This window comes from Dromaius novaehollandiae, chromosome 3 (assembly GCF_036370855.1).
Source record: "Dromaius novaehollandiae isolate bDroNov1 chromosome 3, bDroNov1.hap1, whole genome shotgun sequence".
NCBI classification, from domain to species: domain Eukaryota; kingdom Metazoa; phylum Chordata; class Aves; order Casuariiformes; family Dromaiidae; genus Dromaius; species Dromaius novaehollandiae.
In genome coordinates, this window is record NC_088100.1 from 34,915,571 (window position 1) to 34,931,687 (window position 16,117).

Sequence of the window (16,117 nt, forward strand, 5' to 3'; positions counted from 1 at the left end):
CCTGAGGACTGGAAGAGAGCAAATGTCATTCCTATCTTCAAAGGGGGCAAGACGGAGAATCTGGGGAACTACTGGCTGGTCAGCCTCACCTCCATCTCTGGGAAGGTGATGGGGCAAATCCTCCTAGAAAGCATTTCCAAGCACATGAAGGCCAAGAAGCTGATCAGTAGTCAACATAGATTTATGAAGGGGAAATCATGTATGACCTACCTGATCACCTTCTGTAATGAGATGACTGGTTTAGTGGATGAGGAGAGAGCAGTGGATGTCATTTATCTCAATTTTAGTAATGTTTTTGGCACTGTCCCCCATAGCATCCTCATAGACAAGCTGATGAACTGCAGACTAGGTAAATGGACAGTGAGGTGGACTGAAAACTGGCTAAATGCTCGGCTCAAAAGTTCGTGATCAGTGGCACAAAGTCTCACCAGAGGCCAGTCTTAGCAAAGTACCCTAGGGGTTGATACTGGGCCCAGTTTTGTTTAACATCTTCATTAATGACCTGGATGATGGGACAGAGAGCACACTCAGCAAGCCTGTAGAAAATGTAAAACCAGGAAGAGTGATTGATACACTAGGTGGTTGTGCCACCATTCAGAGGGACCTTGACAGACTGGAGAAATGGGCAGAAAGGAACCTCATGAAGTTCAGCAAAGGAAAATGACAAATCCTGCCCCTGCAGAGGAATAATCCCAGGCACCATAACAGGCTGACAGGCTGGAAAGCAGCTTTGCAGAGAAGGACCTGGTCATTCTGGTGGCCAATAGGTTGACCATGAAACAGCAATGTGCTGTTGCAGCAGAGAAGGCCAACAGCATCCTGGGCTGCATTAGGCAGAACGTTGCCAGCAGGCTGAGGGAGATGATGCTTCCCCTCTGCTCAGCACTGGTGAGGTCACATCTGGAGTGCTGGGTCCAGTTCTGGACTCCCCAGCACAAGAGAGACATGGACATACTGGAACGAGTCCAGCAAAGGGCCGCAAAGTTGATAAAGGGATTGAAGTGTCTGACCCACAAGGAGAGGCTGAGAGATCTGGGACTGTTTAGTCTGGAGCAGAGAAGGCTCAGGGGAGATCTTACCAATGCGTACATTGTATACCTGACTGGGGCAGGTAAAGAAGATGGAGCCAGACTCTTCTCTAATATTAAGGGAAAGGACAAGAGGTAATGGACACTAATTGGAACATGCAAAATTCCACTTAGAAACAGCAAAAACCTCCTTCACTTTGAGGGTGCTCAAATACTGGAACAGCTTGCCCAGAGAGGCGGTGGAGTCTCCATCATTGGAGATTTTCAAAACTCAAGTGGATGGAATCCAGAGCAACCTGCTGCAGGTGACCCTGCTGTGAGCAGGGGGGTTGGACCAGATGATCTCCAACGGTCTCTTCCAACCTCAACCATTCTGTGATTCTGTCTCTTAGGAGAAGGATTCATGAGCCTCAAGTTCCAAGCTCATTGCCACCAGCTTTCTCATTTTGGTATGAACATACTAAGAACTGTGCAAAAAGAAATTGTAATTTTATACTTGATTAAATCAACCTTTTAAACTGGCTTTTGCTTTCTTTTTGCTCTTAAAAATGAGGCACACAATAGTTCAAAGAGGTAATATTAAAGTCTAATTTTAGCCCTCCAAAAGGTACGTATAAGCTCTGACACAATCAGTCAGCTCCAATGAGACTTGTTTCTGATGTCATGCACTGCGTCAACTAATTTGTGGATTTTTTGTTAGAAAAAAAACAAATCCACAAAGTATCACTTCACATCAGGGTGATTCTGAGCTTCAAGTGAATGTGTATCAGAACATTCCATTCTGACGGCTCTGAGGAAATTTATTATCCCCCAAATTCCTTTCTTTTGAGTATATAAGTAAAATCTCATTCCATAACTCAGCTACTCCACGGTACTCATATTCAGTAGGAAATGCAGTGTATTTCATCATGTCACATGAAATTTTCTTTCCCTCTCTGTTTAATAAGCTATCCTAACTCAGAACACAGCAACCATTTAGAGGTTTCCTGTATCACTGATATTAAATTGGTTTTCAGCAACAACTAGTAAGTCAGGTTTCTTTCAGAAGATTCTTTAAAAAGTTTTCTAAAGACGGTGTTTTATTCTGTTGAGCAAAAGTGTAGCAGAAGCTAAAAGCCAGAAGGTAAAGCCAGAACAACCAGACAAATGGTAGCATGCTATTTTTGACTGGAGGGGGTTATTTAAATCGAAAACAAGTTTCTCAGGTGGCAGCAAAGATTCCCCGTCTTGAATAGTTATACATCAGGACCGAGTGGCTTTCTGGGATAAGTTGTGGATATAATGAAGTAATCTATAGGAACATAAATTAGCAATTTAATGTGCTGGAGGGGTTCTTTCTTATACACATTTGCCTTTGGGCTCATACTTGTGGTATAATCTCAAGAATGAAGCTTTTTTTCTCCTGGTGAAGGACATGCACCAGGGTGCCAACCAGATCACCCTAATTGCAATGTGGACACAAGATCCTCCAGCAGTTAACTCTTTATGCACAATGACCTAAGACTGGTATCTGGCATTAATTGCATTACCAGAAAAGACATTTGTGGACATGTGGTCCAGGAACCATGACAGATCACAACAAATCAAATCCTCTTCATTCTCTCTTCATGATTTAGATGAACTTAGTGGGTAAAATGTTATAACCTATAGGTCATGGAACAGAGGCCACTTGGATTCTCTGTGTTATGTTCTGTGATAGCCCTCACAGCCAGGTTTCCTGAAGGGATACGACATTTTCTTGTTTTCCTTTGACAATTAATATCTTTGTGATGATTCAGAGTGTCATGCAAGTCTTTTTATTCATTTCTCATTGAGTCTTTTAGCAATTTCTGTACATCAGCAGGAATAGATGGTGTTATGTCATCAGTAAGTTGCGGCTCTACTACTTGTTGTATTCAATTTGGTAAATATGACTCCCTGAGTCATCAGCAACAACTCAGGATTTACCCTGCTTCTTGTGAGATTAGATGGCTTTTCTTGCACTATCACAGCAGCATTATTTTCATCTTATGGGTTATTATAAACAGCTCCCTCTAAGTCACCTCATTACTGTCCATTATTTGCAAGCAGACTTTCTGAAGCCTTTCAAGCTCATCTTCTCTAGTAAGAGTCTATCTGATTATGAATTTAAAAGTTTTTGTTTCCTTGCCTGAATTTCAATCATTCCTCCACAAGCAAAGTTAACAAAGCACTTTCAACAAATCTTTCTCCTGTGGCAGCAGAAAATGATTTAACACACTTATTTGAAACAGATTATGCAAAACAGATCTTTTTGTACACACTTCCTTTTGCTTCTCCGTGGTATTACAGCATGTCACTTCTCTTAATCATCTTCAGTCTTCCTGGAAAGACTCTTTGGACAACCTAGTTACTGAATATATTTGTGACTGGAATATGGAAAAGCATGTCACCTTTTCCAAGAATCTCACTAATTTGGGCTTATTCTGAAGTAATGTTATTTTTCTTAGTCTCTACTTTGTCATTTACTCAGAAGAATACACTTGTCAGTTAATTTTCACTATGCTATTCACCCAATATGTTGGTTCCAGCCTTGCTAGAACAGTATCTTTCTTTTTTATTTTCTTGCAATAGGTTAAACATTCTTTAACATGCTCCTCCTGCTGATCCAGAGCCATAGTACAAGTTGTGGCATTATTTACATCTGCTAACATATCTGTTATTTTCCTGTGGAACACTTCTGGTCCATTTGAGATGCCATAGGAAATATTATTGCCCAATGTACTTATTGGCAGTAAAAATATATATGACAAAATCCACTCAGTGATTGCAAAAGACAGAAGGCCAGATTCTGGCATCACCTGAACAAAAGGTAATGAGCTCAGGCACATAATGAAGCACAGTATTCTCTCTAGGGGGTGGAAAAAGTTCATGACTACATCAGTCCCTGGCTGATAAATTGAGGTACAAGCTTCCCCCTTGTCCCTTAAGAAGCATTATGATATGCGAAATGTGGCAAAGGCACATAAGTGCAACTGCACAACTACAGATATTGCCCAGCAAGAGCTGAATGAGTCTCACAAGCGGTTTGATGTATGTTTGGATAGAAGAGCAGTCAGCAAGTGCAACAGACATGTAATATATCTATTGAAGAAAATGTAGAAGAAGTGGGTAAGGAATTTGCATGAGATGGAGAGTTCTAAGACCGTATATAGCATTGACAACAGCAAGACCTGCTGTGTCATCAGCATATTTTGAAAACCAGGCCACTTACCTTAGTATCAAAGTCAGAATATAAGTCTGAACCTCTGTCACTTAAAATCTCCTCCCTATGCTGCAACGTGTACGTTAATATTGTTTGTTCTCCTGCAGTTTCTAGTGTGTTCATTATTAAAACCAGATCCTCATCTACTGAAAATGGTGCAAACTGAAGGACTGCAGCTTTATTAAATTACAGCAAATAAGAATCTGGCCAATAGAATTAAAGCAGAATAAAGCAGTACCACATTTTTCCCATTCACATCCCTGACAGTACATAACTTTCCTTTCCTGGCTTTTTTTTTTTCCCTCCTCTCTCTCTTTTTTTATCCCCCTCAAAACAGAACAACTTTTACCATTCTCCTTCTAGTTCACTAGTGCTCTTTGTTAATTATGTCATGCAAAGGATATGGCTTCACTGCTGAGCTTGTCAGTGACTGGCATCTTCCTTAATGCATGGGACAACCATACCTGTCCTCACCGGTATTGTCCTCTCTCAGATGCACTAATAGGATTTCTGGGGACATTTCATATGGCAATATGCTGAACCATAGTGAGCCGTGAAAGGAATTGGTCTGTTCTGGAAATACTAGAAAATTTTGGAGACCCTTAGCATTTGCTCAATTTAATGCATCCGCATTAATGGGGAATATTACCAGCCTCACCAAACCAGCAACGCTCAGCTGGGCCATTGAGCCTGGTCTGAGGGATAGTTCGACTGACAGATTTGTTTGTGTAGCAGAAGCAACACTGGGAGCAGTGCTAGCGAAAGAGCACAGGCTACCTCTGCTGTGAAGACATAACCTAGAGGAAAGAAACCTGTAAAAGGGTTGCAGATGATTAGACAATTTTTTTTATCCAAACTCCTGAAAAACTGCATTCCAGCCTAGAAACCACATCATGCCATTGCTTGAGCTGTCTTGGAACCATTTGGGTTACACTGGCAATACATATTTATAAGCAGTATGTTTGGGAGTTTCCTTTCCACTTTTGCCTTCTATTGGGATGTCACTTTAACAGCAGTTCATCAGCCAGGCCGAGGCCATCAAAACTGCATCACTGGAGTTGGTGATGATGATGTTCTTTCTCTACTGTTTGAAGTTGCACTAGAGATATATAGCTGGCTAGATGCATACACATAGTATAAGCCAAAAAATCAAAAAATGTAGTTTCTACAGTCTGAAGCAATTATACAATTATCTAGGGAATGAGTAGATAAACTCTAGGCAGTACTAACTAATTGACCATTATTCATTAACCACTGCAGAAAATAGTGTGTGCATAATGCCAGTAGCTGCTTTTATCTGTCTCCTAAGCAGAGAAATCCAGACAGCCACAAAATCAGTGAAATGCTTAGGAATGCTTCCATTTGCATCATTCCTGGCTGCCTAGCCCTGAAAGGACAATCTTGTCCCTACTCATGAGGATCAGACCAAGAAGGTAAGCAAAGGAAATGGTTGGGAATGTTTTCAATGTGACAGCATTTTGGGAAAGAGCATGTCTGGAGAAACAGAATATCTTCAAGGAGGAGCCCACAGCTGCCAATTTTGTTGCTGACTTGCCGGGTAATTTTCAGGAGGTCCTTTCAGTTCTCTGAGATATCTGCTGCATCTGTATATGTGGATTAAAATGCCTCTCCAGAGTGCTTAAAGATTGATGAAAGCTGTAAAGACTGTTTTCACAGTGCTTAAATAGGAAAGATTCATTGCAGGCAAATAAAGGTACCTCCAACTTTCAGTGATGCCATGCTTGTCAAAGCACCTATTCCAGGGACTGTTTGTTCCATGGATTCACAAAAATTAAATCTGCAGGACAACTGAGTGTACTGACCCTGCGAAAAAAAGTGTTCCTTTAACAGAAAGATACTTTATTTAAAAGTCACTCAAAAAATATTCACTAATGGCACAGTGATGGCCCACAAGCAATAATGTATTTCAGTGTGATGCTTAAGGTCATCAGAAGATGTAGTCTAAGTACAAAGAGAAGCTCACCGATTAATGTCAGCCAGACCAGCTCACAGACTACATTACCTGACAGGAGAGCAGTTGCAGAGTTTTCCTGTTTATGCAAAGCTGCATCAAATCTTACTGGATAAGAGCTCTAACTTATAATGGATAGCACTTCCCTATTAATTAGGTGCCAGGTTTTATTATCCTAGCCAGTTTGCTCTTTCAGTTCTAATGGTGTACTGCAGAAGTGACAATGCCCTTCATATATATGTGTATATATATACATACACCCACATATGCATATATATACACAACAGTAATTGGGTAAACAAGTAGGTTTTAATTTAGACTAATGCAAGCAGGAGGCATATATCATTGAAGATGTTCCTGAATAAATGAATGTAGAGGATTATAAAGAAGCCATTCATAGTAAGAAAAAACTAAACTCAAGGACATAGCAAGCACCATCCTGTTCAAGGTTACTGTGAGACAAGAATCAAAGCCAAAAATTTTACCAAATAGGCAAAATGAGTGTGTCTCTTTGAATAGTTCTAAAAATTCTCAAAATATTTCTCAAAACCAGCATTTCACAAAGGCTTGTTCCATCATTAATTCCAAGCAAATTGAATATTCACGACATTTAAGTCCTGCCAATTTCAGTCCATGCATGAAATCCTGGACTATTTTTCTGTGACTTCAATAGGCGTAGAGTTTCACCCCATATTCTTGACATGCTGTAACTTGATCCAAGGTATGCCACAAAGAGTTGTCACAGAAAGAAAGAGTTTTCTCCATTAAAACTCTCTTTTTGTCTTCTAATTTTCCCCATGTTAAGTAAAATATATCTGTCAGTATTTGCTGAAGTACATAAAACTGATTAATAGAAAGAGTGGTTATTTTAAAAATCCAGCTCTAATCAGAAGATATCACTTCATATTATTTGGCTGACATTTCTGCAGCAAATAGTGAGGTTTCTGTAACGGAGAAAGTGTGTCAAATATGTGTAATCCTGTCAACAAAAATGATTTTACTAATTGTATCATGATCAGATAATAATACTACATTGGGGCAAATTTTTCCAAGCGCCCAGTCTCTTCAACTCTAGCATAGAACCTCTAGACCTTCAGAATGTTATACAAAAAGTCATTAAAACTAGAGGAAGAACATCAAATTGAAGGACATTTTTCAGATGTACAAGGCCTTGCATGGGACACTTTGTCATGGAGCAACAAAGCCCTGGATAAAGACACAGAAAGAGGTGATACATTTAATTGTCCTACTGTAGCAGCACTGAGAGACACCAACTTGGGTGTCAGAAACAGTAAAACTGTGTTAGATGGCACTGAACAAGGACTGATGCGGCTGAGCAGGCTGAGCAGCCTTGCTGCTTTGTTCTAGAGCTGTAGTTCACTGCTAGTTTAGAGACCACACATATTGCGGAATAGTTGGGGTTGGGAGGCATCTCTGGAGATCATCCAGTCCAGCCCTGCCATGGCTGCATTCAGCCGGGTTTTGAATATCTCTAAGGATGGAGACTCCACAGCCTCTCTGAGGACCTGCTGCAGTGTTTGATCACTCCCACAGTAAATAAAGGCTTTTCTATTTCTAAGTAGAATTTTGCATATTTCAGTTAGTGCCCATTGCCTCTTGTCCTGTCACCAGACAACACTGAGAAGAGTCTGGCTCCAGCTTCTTTACCCCTATCCCCCATCAGGTGTTTGTACACACTGGTAAGATCCCCTTCGAGCCTTCTTTTCGCCAGGCTAAATAGTCTCAGCTTTCTCAGGCTCTCCTTATATATCAGATCTGTGCACTGCACTGCACATCACAGCATAGCTATGCCCAGGAGGGTTTTTTTTAAACTGTATCTTACAAGCATCTTAATTTTGCAGCCATGTACATCTTGACTGCTAGGATCCTAGTACAAGACTGTTGTAATTCCATTTTCTTAACATATCAGGAGAACAGTATATGAACAGGAAGTACAAGTTCAGGGCTCCTGTAACTCACAAACCAGTATCAGGGACCATGCTGGAGGTTAGCAATTTCCTGAGAAATGTATGCCTGAAGCTGAGGATGAGGTTTTGTATTGTGTGCATCTGTAGACTCTTAGTCCCATATGTAAGCAAGATTTTATTTTTTCTTAAATGATGTCCCAAAAACTCCTTTTCTCTCCACCTTCTTCTTTTCTTCTGTGGATTATGGGCTTTTTCTTCAAACCATTTCTGGCTATGTCTTTTGGATAGAGTTCAGAGACTGGGAAAAGAACCAGCTATGCTGGTTGGTTAAATCTTTATTGTTCTCTCTCTCGGTTTCAAGTCCATGTTACAGAGGCCTTGAAATGCATTATAAGCATATGTACTGTATGCGAATGAATGAAGCTGGATGGGCAGTTATCCAACAATGACTTTGCCTAAATGCAATTCTGACCCTAACCACTTCACTGCAATGTTGTAATAGAATTGCATCCTGTTGGCAGTGTGCCATGGCTTAAAAAACTAAGTCTGGTTTCAGCCCTTTGGGATCTGCAGTTCCTTACAACCTTCGATCGCTAGATGTCAGGGTTTTTTTTCCAGGCAGCGCCCATCCTGGCGGAAATAATGTGCTTCTGTAGTTCAGCATATTACAGGCGTTTCTTATCTGCTCTGGACCCCAAATGAAGGGGCAGAGAATGCTGGTGAACATTATCAGTGCAATGTTAATGATTTTATTTATTTAAGTATGTGATAAACGCAAAGGTCTTCACACTAAAATCTCACTTGCAAGCACAGTGCTTAATAGCAAGAACCATCTCAAGAAAATCGTTCAAAATACTGATAACTTTGCTGAGGAGTGCCTCAGTAACTGCAGTGGCTCTGGTACCTGTCTGAAGACTGCCAGATGCATCCTGGGGCAAGTCTCCATGACCCCAGTGTTTGCCTATGTTATGAGGCCTTTCTACTGCAACACTGTATTCCAGCTAAATTTTCATAGTCAACCATTGGATCATCCCTTTCTTTATGGAGAATGTACTCTGACACTACGAGGCCAGTAAAGCAGACCTGAAGGTAATATCTAGAGTAGCAAAAACCAGCTCAAGGACTATTCTCTGGCCATAAGACCCATAGCCCAAGCTGGCTCTTGTACCCAAGCAGAGCCCTTTTCTGCTCCCAGACCAAGACTTGGGCCCATGCTTCAGCCTCATCTTCTTTACTAATAAGTGGGGCCATAACATGCCTGGTGGCTGCTGCAAGGACTATGTTGTGCCAACCATGCAAACCTCAGGCTATGCAGAGGGCCTCTGAAGGGCATGGTGACACCCGTGTTAGGGACGCCCGACTACTGCGCTGAGGGTAACCAGCACACAGCCTGTCCAGGGAATACAGAAGTGACTGAAAACCACCTTTAAAGCTGTGAATTGTCAACTGTGTGATCCTTTGGCCTCAGTACCAACAGCTTGTGTTTATGCCTCCATCCTGGCTCAAATGTGCATGCCGCCTGTTCCCTGGCACCTCAGAAACTGTGCCATCACTCAGTAATCATCTGTCTTCTCTTCGGTTGTTACTGCGCAAGGGTGGGTAGTTCCTTGAAAGGTATGCAGTCCTGCTCTTACGGACAGAGAACAGTCTGTCTGTATATCAGTGACATCTAATTCCACTTTAGGAAGTTGGTCCTTTTCCCCCCGATTGTTGCTATCATATAATTATCACCTGCACTTGGATTTATGCTTAAAACACAGACAACCTATACATATATGTATTTACCATTCATGTATTTTAATTGCTCAAGTAATTATTAAATTTTATAGCTGTAGTACAGTTTGTTTCCACTATCCAGGCTTATGATACCCTTTGCAAAACATATCACTATCATCCAGATATCGAAGTGTACATTTGTACATTTGTTGAGAAGGAATTGGACCATAACTACAAATGAATTTCACACAGACTACTAAACTAGTGACACATGTTCCACATTGATCAGGACTGAAACAAAGCCAGTGACTGAGTTGTAGAGGCTTCCAAAAGCTGTTGCCACTCCCATGAGTCATTCATGATATAAAAATTTATGTGCTTAATATTCTAATATCTATTTACATACACACACACATATATACACATATGACTATCTATTTATTTACCTATGCAGGCACAACTTATATATGTCTTTAATATTAGTAAGTTTCAATTGCTCTTGCATTAAATAATTTGAAAACTGACTCTTTTCCTGACATAATACGACATTAATATGAATACACAAAGAAGAGATGAATAACAAACAGAATAGAAAGAAGTACTGTGGGTTTTAAACACACACACCAGAAACTCTACGATAGGCAGATATGTTTAAAAAAGACTGAAATTTCGGCCTGGAAAGGCAGCCATAGGGCCTTATGGGACTGTCATCACTATGCATAGATTTCCCTTCCCTCTCTAGCCCATGTGGTCCTAATTGCTGTGTTGGCGAGACCATGAAGTTGGAATCTTCATGAACTGGCTGTAGCATTGGCAGACATTTACTCATCTGCTGCTAACAGTTTTTGATGGAAAATCTGCATCCATTCATGCTAGAAAAATGCTTATGTTAAAACAGGAAAATTAAGGAGAGAAAACCAGATATCACTAGCTTTTCCAGCTGCCAGTAGGAGATATTCTACTACTTCATTAGACTGCATTGTATGAAATTTGAGAATAAAACAATGAATGTGATCAAACATTAAGAAATACTTTGCAGAATTGTGCATAATCTTGACCATCTTTCTGACTCTGCATATGCTACAATTTATACAACTTATATGGCTCATGATTATACATTCAGAAGTCGTGTGTAGCTGACTAAAACCTGTGAGCAGGATACACTGGAAGTACATTATCCTTGCAGAACGACAGCTGCCACACAGGGTGGCTAAAGCACATATCCTTAGAGACATATAAGCACTTCACTGATGACTGCTGTGCATAACTTACAGCTGTTTGACTACTGGAATATTATTCTCAGTTAGAGGTCCTGCTTGCCTTTGCAATTGGGAGTTTTTTTGCACTTCACAGCTCCAAACACTGTCCTGGAATTAAACGCTGATTCCACAGTGTCTGCTTAGAAAGATATTTCTGCAACAATAAGAAAAAGGGAATTATGAAGAGAAGTCAGTAATCTTCCAGGTCTGTTACTTACTGTGATGAGGGAGATCACATTCAAGCCTCTGATATATTAATTTGGAACAGAAATTTGGTCTTGACTTTTCCCCTCTAGACATTGGAGTCTTCTCAGCTGTGAATTTCACTCTCTGAACTGCTCCAGCTTGTTCAAATAAATAATGGCAGTAGTAGCAGAGGCTGAGTCTATAGTCCAACATAAAAGTAAGTACGTACTGGTGCAGAAAACTTTATGTGGGTGAAGGGAAACAGAAGTGGCATGTGTTAAATAGAGCAGAATGAGCTGAAAGGAATTTACAGTTGGAGCTCCTCAAGGATCTAGGCCAATATTATTTAACATTTTCAGTACTGAGCTTGGCACAAGTACTGAAAATCAGCAAATGAAGTTTTGTTGATGACACAAGGCATCGTCAAATACAGAGAGATGGATATATATAACCAGAAAAAGCAAATGACTTGAAAACTGAAGTAAAAAAAACAGGATGAAATTTGATAGGTCAAAATTTAGGGCATACATGCATAGACCTGAAACAGATTTTTTTTTTTTTTTTTTCACTTCTAGAGATTCACCCATTGGCAAATATAAAGAGAAGAGAAAGACCAGGACCTAAGAATAAGTTGCACTCTGGCTTTGAACTATCAGTGCTTGTCTATATTGGGAAAAGGCAACAGATCCTAGAATGCAGCCAGCAAGGTATTACCACAAAAAGAGAAGTATTGATGTACTTGTGTAGTGCAGTGATAAATTTCATGTTGGAAGATGTGTGGAGGAAGGCTATTGAAAGTTGCAGCCGAGAGAAAGCTTTATTTAGAAGGGGTTAGTAGAAGAGATGGGTTATCTGACTTAGAAGAACAAATGTTTCAAAGGGATATGATTGCTACTTCTAAATTCAGTGGGTATGCATATTCCAGTGAAGAAAGGAGCTATTTAAGTCAAAGGTCAAAGTTGGCAAATGACTGTGAAATGGTAAGTACTTTCAATTAGTATATGGAAAGGGCTGTTTGACAATCAAAGCAGTGAGGTTCTAGAACCGTTCCCAGTTATACAGGCTATTGGGAAAAATATCTTTAAAATGTAGTTTGATTGCTTTATAAAATGCATCAGAAGATAGAGTTGCCAACTCTATCAAGGTCTCAATTTAATGATTCAAAGTCTGCAGTTTTGAGGCCGGAGTATGAACTTGAACCTTGGTTGCCCACATCTTCCCAGCCACCTTTGCCACCGGTACTCAATGGCAGTGAATTTGTTCCCACAGCTACTAAATGTGCAAATGTCAAGCTGTTATCTTATCCTCTGATGGTCTGTAACTGATGTTCTCATATCTTGCTCTGACATGTGCTTTTGACTCTTCGTATGACTAGGCCATGCAGTTAAACTGGAAAAAATGTGTACACATAATGGACTTAGAAATTCAGTTCCTTTAAAGAATCTGGACCAAAGCAGCTCGTTGAAGATGACATGGGAAGCCTGTGCAGAGTAGGAAACTAAGTCTAAATTTAATGATCATCTTTCCATGGGAATTCATTAGGCACCCAGGAGAACTAGCTGAAATTTCATTGTAAGGGCACTCTTACATCTTGGATAAGAAATGTTGCCCTGTGTCTGAAAATTCTTTCAACAACATTGTTTTCCAGTAAAATAAACCTCATTGAAAATCTTCCACCTAGCTTTTACTCCAACATCCTAACCACTGGGGTGCAGACTGTTATAGAGAAGAGGCAAGACTGTCTCTTGTATTTTAAATTAAATATTTCAAAGGATGTCATTTTCATTCTATTATAAAATGAAACCAAATGTTTAAATTTTACTAATTTTCTTAAAGCAGAAATCTTACTTTCCATCCAGGAACATTCCAGCTGCCATTTGATTCACTAGGCCATGCTTCTCATGAGTAGATATATAATGGCGTCAATCACAAAATTCACAGTGAAACCAAAATCAATATGTCTAGAGCACCTTTGTTAATGACATGTGACCAAGGCTCAGCACTAGCTTCTTAGCAAAAATGAAAAGTGTTTTTTTGGTCCTTTGTGGCAAATAGAATATTGTACTTTGTACTGTCTTTTTAAAAAAGTCTGTTATTCCTTTTATTCATAATTCCTTTTCCAAGGATCAAATCTAACTATAAAAAGTTTGAAGCATGATAAAAGTCTTCAGAACTCATAGAAAGTTATACTTTCTGACTTCTCTGTCTCTCTTCATTTGTACTCCTGGCTTTTATTTCCTTATAAATTTATTGTCAATCATCAGCCTTTTGCCAGACGGTGAGGTGAAATTATCTAGTCTCTATATCTAGCATTGAAGCAATTCCACTAATGCTTAAGTAGAAACCTGTAGAACCATTGGGTGCTTTCTTGATGTAATAATTAAATATCACTATCTGGTGAGCTACAAAATGCTGCAACTCCATTAGAACAAGGAGAAAGAAGAAAATCCTGTTTTACTGTGTGAATCCACAGTTTTATCAAGAATTCTGGGATACTGGATGTTCTCTTTGAGGGCCAGTTCCTAGAGTCATTCAAAATTTCAGCCTTTATTTTTAAAAATATATCTAGCTTTCATATGAAATAAGTAATTCTTCCTCCTCAATGTTTTATTAGGTATTAAATTAAACTTATTTTGAATGGGATTTTTTTAATATAGTGTCACTATCTGTCAGCTGACACTTTATTCTTGAAATCATGCAGACATAATACTGCACTTTTGTTGTATGCAACAGCACCAGCTTGCCTTAATCACAATCACATAATTATTGCATGAAATCTCTTTATGGAAGCTGTGATGTTATCTGGCTGTCCAATAACGTGTTTCTGGCATGTTGAAACAGTTAACATAGTTAAATAAGATTTAAATTTAATCTTCATTCTTAAGGCCTTGATTTTGTAATAGTATGTTTTATTTTGCATTTTTCCTGTGCCTATTACTTTCTTAGTATTAAATATTTACTTTCAGCCTTAACTCTGTTTTACTATTTCTATGTTCATATAGGTCACATACTTAGAACATTGCATGAATACTGAAAGGGCAATTAAAGGCTTTTTCCATACCTTCTGAGACTATTTGGCCAAACCACCATTAATTTTACCATGCTCAATGCAAAGTTTATAAAGTTTTTTGACCCCAGGCTTTTCCAATGTCTACTAAAGAAGAATACTGAGGGGCTGGCTATGATACTGCACCCCAGGGTTCTCCCCAGGAGCTCAAGGAGGGATGCTGTGTCAGTGAAATGCACTGGATGAGCAGTTTCAACCTAAGACACGACTGCCTTCTTATCTGCCTGCTGCAGCCATCCATTTTGGTGATCCAGAAGGGATGGTGGTCAGTCATAGGTAGGCATCCTCTTTCTTCCATTTCAGAAGTTTAATTTTTCAAGGAAAGCAGTGAGCAAGTAGTGTTTGCACTTCAAGTTCATGGCTGAGCTTGAAAATTTTGAAAGACTGCCAGTGTTGTGTCTTCTTGTTACACTTAAAATAACAGCTCAGAGAAAGAAGAGGCTGCTCAGGGAAATCCACCTGACATGTTTCTGAACTTGGACCAGTAGGAAATGCATGTACCCAAGTAACTGGGCTGAGAAGATCCCATAAGAAAGGTGACTTTTGTAGACCTGCTACAGGCAGCACAGTGTTGAGAATGTAAAGTATTTTAAAACCTATGGTCAGTGACCACAATTTTCCTGTCCGTCTAATGGAAAAGATGAAGAAACCTACATAATAGTAGCCTACATTATTCAGTCTTGGCACCACTGCTCTGTAGTATTCAGTAATATACAGCTGGCTTGTCTCATATATTTGGCAATGTGGATGACCTCATTTTCCCCCCGATAGAGCAACCGCACAAAAACAGAAAGCATCTTCATGAAAGAGAAAAAAAGGTTTCAAAAATTATCTTCAGTCATGACAATTCTGATGGAAGCTTCCAAAGCTGTCTTTCTCTTCATTTCATCTTTCTTGAAATCACCATGAGCAGGATGTGCCAAACTCAAGTAAAAGACTTTCCAAAATGTGGCATAGCTCTGTAATATAATCAGCTACGCCACAAAAAAATGGATAAAGACTGTGGTTAAAAGAGAGTCTTAGTAGTCAACAAACTAGCCAGGACCAACTGGAGCTAATGCTCATGCCTCATGCCTTCCAAGCTGAAAATCTGTCCTTGCAAGCAGCTGAATATGTTCATCAGCCTGTGATAGGGTGCTGCTGAATAAATTATGAACCGTATTGTTAGCACCGCTTAGTATTAAGGCTGCAAACATTTCCTGTTATAAGACCTAGCTGCTTATACTTTTGCCAAACTAACTGTTTAGGTTGAAATTTTCCATGCAGGGCATTTGCCTCATGAAGAAATCTTTTGGAAAATTTCAGTCAAAATGTTTCTGCTCTGAAACAAGAGAAAAACATGCTATTTTTTGCTATTAAAAAAATAATCTTGTAATCTTTACTTTGGCAGCCCTTGTGCCCTCATATGTTGGATCAGGAACTTGACATTTGGCAAAAAGGTGGTCCTTGTCTTACTGATGTGCTTTTTGCTATCCATATGAGAAAGTGCCCATACCGTAATTCTTGGAGAAATCGAATTTGCATAAACTCTCTAGAAGCTTACTAAAGCTTGACCACAAAAATCCCAGAAGTTTTTGTTCTTGCTGAGCACACTCAAGTTTCTCTCCATTTCTAAAGCCGCCTGTCTATATATCATTCCCACAAAACAATGGACTGTGCTTCTTCTCCTCACATTTGAATGGTTCATTCACTGTCCCCAGTGTGGTATTGTGCTATCTTCCCATGTATTCAGGGAGGA

General features: G+C 39.6%; 1 long non-coding RNA gene across 1 annotated transcript in view; it reads right to left on the reverse strand.

Moving 5' to 3' along the window:
- LOC135327835 (uncharacterized) overlaps window positions 1-16,117 on the reverse strand; it is a 109,204-nt gene that overhangs the window by 23,806 nt on the left and 69,281 nt on the right. The gene's annotated exons all lie outside the window — the stretch shown is intronic.